Source organism: Myxine glutinosa, chromosome 7 (assembly GCF_964187855.1).
Source record: "Myxine glutinosa chromosome 7, kmMyxGlut1.1, whole genome shotgun sequence".
Taxonomy (NCBI): Eukaryota; Metazoa; Chordata; class Myxini; order Myxiniformes; family Myxinidae; genus Myxine; species Myxine glutinosa.
This window is the reverse complement of record NC_136267.1, coordinates 76,821,973-76,827,049: the sequence shown is the minus strand read 5'-3', so window position 1 is coordinate 76,827,049 and position 5,077 is coordinate 76,821,973. Positions and strand designations below refer to the sequence as shown.

The window sequence follows — 5,077 nt, the reverse complement described above, 5'->3', positions numbered from 1 at the left end:
TCACATCACGCACTTACGGGCACGCCCATGGGCCCATGGGCACGCCCATGCATGCAGGGGCGAAGACATTTTTTTTTTTTTTTTTGGCAAGGAACGGGCACCCACGTACGGGCACGTCCTAGTGATTGAAATGACAGTAAAATAACCTCTGGGTTGATTTTGGGGGGGAGAGTGGAATGGGATGTTGGAAACATCCTGATGTGACGTAGGCTGGTGACACGTGGGGGGCGGGGAGAGTGAGAGATTGGGGCGGAGGCCGGAGGGTATAGGATTGTGCAGGCCTTGTTCCGTGTGGTGCGTTGTACTGGGTCGTCACCAAATTGTGATTAAATACCAAGGTAGATGAATACAGCTGCGTTCTTGTTTGAATCCCACCATTCCTCTAACCTCACATTTGAAACCTTGCACCATCTGCATGCAAGCTGCCACAAGTCTTTTCAAACTATTCATTGGAATGTGAATGAACCAATCCGGCTGTGCTGCATTTTACCAAACATTCTGTTGAAAGAACGTGTTTGTGTGAAAGAAATACAGATAATACAAAACAACCTCGTGAAACAATAGATAGATGTGAGTGTAGAGAACCTAGATAGAAATATGTGAGTGGCTCGTTGGTCTCGGGGTATGATTCTCGCTTTGGGTGCGAGAGGTCCCGGGTTCGAATCCCGGACGGGCCCTGCTTTTCTTTTCTATTTTAACACAGTCAATACAAAAGCAAGGATCCAGTACCAGGACGATTGCCGATGCAAGTCGAAGTCTCATCAGGGCCGAGAGGAATTGCAGGTGAGAAAGAAAGCTTTGCAGTTGTTTGGGATCTCGAGAAGTGGAGTCCATTTATGGAGGGTGAGCAGTGCAGAGTGGTGACGAATCATCAAGCTCCATGCTGGCTGTTCCAAAAGTCGAAGCAGCAGACTGGAAGACCGGCTCGTTGGATCTTCCAGCTGCAGGACTTCACTTTCCAGGTGGTGCACCATCCAGGCACTCTGTGTGGAATGGGGTGTTGAGCAAGTATTCCTCACACCATATCACCCGCAGACCAACTGGGTGGAAGAGTCAACAGAAACATCAAGTCGATGATCCAAGCCCTCACTTCAACAGATCATCGACAATATTGGTCTCTCAGAATTTGCCTTACTAGGGCGTGCCCGTACGTGGGTGCAAAAAAACATGCGTGCAAACAACAACAACAAAAAAAAACTTTGAAACCACGTGGCAGTAACGACCACAGAACCCCCCCCCCCTCTATTTACATGAAATGGTTTGGTCCATTCGCAAAGCCAAAGCGAACGGCTTGCGAGTACGGTAGAACCCCCCCCCCTCTATTTACATGAAATGGTTTGGTCCATTCGCAAAGCCAAAGCGAACGGCTTGCGAGTACGGTGACCATATCTTGGGAACCACTTGTCCGATTAATTTCAAACCTTGAAAAGGCACATCCTCGGGTCCCCAGCAATATACCTGGCAAGTTTCAAGTATATCGGACCCGTGGTTGTCGAGAAACAGCGGTCACAGACAAACACACACACACACACACACACAGACACACACACATACACACAGAGATTACTGGAATTATAGATAGACTAGGGCATGCCCGTACTATATATATATCTAAAATTATATCCCCCCCCTCTATTTACATGAAATGGTTTGGTCCATTCGCAAAGCCAAAGCGAACGGCTTGCGAGTACGGTGACAATCCCCCCCCTCTATTTACATGAAATGGTTTGGTCCATTCGCAAAGCCAAAGCGAACGGCTTGCGAGTACGGTGACAATCCCCCCCCTCTATTTACATGAAATGGTTTGGTCCAAAGCGAACGGCTTGCGGAGTTTGGTAAAGAAATCGCCATAGCTCGGTAACTACTTCTCCGATTAATATGAAACCTTGAAAAGGCACATCCTCGGGTCCCCAGCAATATACCTGGCAAGTTTCAAGTATATCGGACCCGTGGTTGTCGAGAAACAGCGGTCACAGACAAACACACATACACACATACACACACACATACACACAGAGATTACTGGAATTATAGATAGATGTTACGTGTTGCCTCCCCAAACTCCGGATCCGGTGCCCCTCAGAGTCTTGAGAGGGAACGCGGCAGAAAGATTTGTTATTTTGAGTCTTCTTATAAACCATGGTAAAACCACACCAATGCAATTTTAGAACAAAACAAGTACTATAATTGTATTAAGAACTCTCACATACACAATAATAACACTTAAAGAAAGTACAATGAAAACATCACTTGCATCAAATGAACAATACATATGATGGTACTCAAGCGCGGTCTTACGCGCGCTGCTTGTAAGCAAGGAGGAAGCGGACAACGCGGTAAGTTGTAAGAGTCTTTATTCAAGAGCTCCACTGTAACACTGGAGCGTTCCGGGCTGCGCGCCCGGTGTATATCCCCCTACCCCGCCCACTTGGTGCGTGGAATGATGCCCTCGCACCATTGAGCTTTCGTGTCCGCCACACGCGCCCCCCCAGAATTCCCGCGCACCTGGAGGGCCAGTTTGCGGGGCAAACGGATGACCCGGCCGAAGCGCCCTCTGGCGACTGGCGGCGTCCGGGGTGCAGGGATGCCAGCTGGGATGCCTCCAGCTGCACCCGGGATGGGTGCAGGCTCGGGGGGCGGCGTGCCGGCGGGGCCAGGCGGTGCCGGGGGTCCGCCCGCCGGGGGGCAGCCCCGACGCGGGGGCCGAGCCACTGGCGGTGGGTGGTCCACGTCGAGGTGGGCCGGCTTGAGGCGGTCTATGGAGACACGGTCAGGAGTGCCGCCGATGTCCAAGGTGAAATGTTTCACCCCCGTCTCCAGCACGCGGAAAGGCCCGTCATACGGGGGCCGCAGTGATGTCCGGTGGGCGTCGTGCCGGACGAAGACGTACTCCGCAGTGCGAAGCTCCGGGGCGACGTGCGTAGGTGGGTGCCCGTGGTGCGCCGTGGGCACCGGGGCGAACCTCTGGGCGGTCTCCTGCAGCGCGGAGCGCTCCTGCGCCGCGGACCATGGTGCCGTGGAGTCGGGGAGGAACTCGCCCGGCACCCGCAGCGGTTGTCCGAAGACCAACTCCGCCACGGATGCGCGCAGGTCATCCTTGGGCGCCGTCCGGAGGCCCAGCAGCACCCAGGGGAGCCTGTCGACCCAGCTGCCGTCGCGGAGGGTCGCCCGGAGCGCGGCCTTCAACGAGCGGTGGAACCGCTCTCACAGGCCGTTAGCCTGGGGGTGGTAGGCCATAGTGCGGTGCGGTGCAGCTGGACCCCGAGCCCCCGCTCGTCCACCCCCCAGAGCTCCGAGGTGAACTGGGGGCCGCGGTCGGACGAGATGTCCGAGGGGGTGCCGAACCGGGCGACCCAGGTGGCGATGAACGCCTGCACGACGTCCGCCGCCGTCGTTGACGCCAAAGGCATGGCCTCCGGCCACCCGGTGGTGCGGTCCATCATGGTCAGGACGTGGGTGAAACCCCGCGAGGGGGGCAGAGGTCCCACCAGGTCCACGTGAACGTGGTCAAACCGACGTTCCGGTACCGCAAACGGGCCAATGGGGCCTGGGTGTGTCGGTGCACCTTCGCTCGCTGGCACGCGAGGCACGTCCTGGCCCAGCCGCGGACGGCCTTCCGGAGGCCATGCCAGACAAACTTGTCGGCGATCAACCTCTGGGAGGCCCTCGTGACTGGGTGGGACAGGACGTGGATGGCGTCGAAAATCTGGCGCTGCCAGCCCGCGGGCACGATGGGGCGAGGCCGCCCCAGGGAGACGTCGCACCAGAGGGCCGTGCCCGCACCGTTGAACGGCACCTCGGTGACGCGGAGGCCCGTAACGGCGGTCCGCAAGGCCTGGATGTCGGGGTCGGCGGCCTGGTCTGCCGCCATCCGGGCATAGTCGATGCCGAGGTGGACCGCGTGGGCAACGGACCGGGAAAGGCAATCCGCCACCGGGTTGTCCTTCCCCACGACGTGCTGGATGTCCGTCGTGTATTCGGACATGGCCGAGAGGTGACGCTGCTGCCGGGCCGACTACGGCTCGGCTACCATGCCCATCGCGAACACCAATGGCTTGTGGTCGACGAAGGCCGTGAACGCATGGCCCTCGAGCAGATGGTGGAAGTGCCTGACCATGAGGTGGAGCCCGAGCAACTCGCGGTCGAAGGTACTGTACCGGCGTTCGGGCGGGCGAAGCTGCCGGCTGAAGAACGCCAGCGGTTGCCAAGCTCCACGCACCCATTGCTCGTGCACCGCGCCCACCGCGTAGTCTGAGGCGTCGGTGGTTTGGGCGATCAGTGCATCGGGCGCCGGGTGCGCGAGCATGGTGGCGTTAGCCAAGGTGAGCTTCGCGCCCACGAACGCCGCGTCCATCTGCTCGGTCCAGGTGACGTCGCCTTTGCCCGGCTTCCCTCGGAGGGCTTCGTGCAGGGGGCGCAGGAGCTGGGCGATGCGGGGCAGGAACCGATGGTAAAAGTTTACCATGCCCAGGAACTCCTGGAGCCCCCTGATCGTGCGGGGGCGCGGAAACCCCTTCACCGCCTCCACCTTGGCCGGTAGGGGGACGGCCCCGTGCCTGGTGACGCGGTGCCCCAAAAAGTCGATTTCAGTGACACCGAACCGGCACTTGGCGGGGTTCACGATCAGGCCGTGCTGGCCCAGGCGTTCGAAGAGCGTGCGGAGATGGTGGAGGTGCTCTTCGCGGGACGCGCTTTCGACGAGGATATCCAGATAGACGTAGACGAAATCCAAGTTGCGCAAGACGCTGTCCATGAGGCGCTGGAACGCCTGAGCCGCATTCTTCAAACCGAAGGGCATCCGAAGAAATTCGAAAAGACCGAACGGCGTGATGACAGCCGTCTTCGGGATGTCCTCCGGCCTGACGGGGACCTGGTGGTAACCGCGTATGAGGTCCACCTTCGAGAAGAAGGACATATTCGCCAAGCGGGCGGAAATGTCCTGAATATGGGGGACGGGGTAGCGGTCGGGGGTGGTGGCGTTGTTGAGATGGCGGTAGTCCCCGCACGGTCGCCATCCCCCGCCGGGCTTGGGCACGATGTGGAGTGGCGACGCCCAAGCACTCTCGGAGCGCCGCAC

At 58.2% G+C, this 5,077-nt stretch overlaps 1 non-coding gene across 1 annotated transcript; it reads left to right on the top strand.

The window, feature by feature from the left end:
* Window positions 1-605: 605 nt before the first annotated feature.
* Window positions 606-677, top strand: TRNAP-UGG (transfer RNA proline (anticodon UGG)). The gene has a single exon. It is a non-coding gene; the product is annotated as a tRNA-Pro (tRNA).
* Window positions 678-5,077: the final 4,400 nt, after the last annotated feature.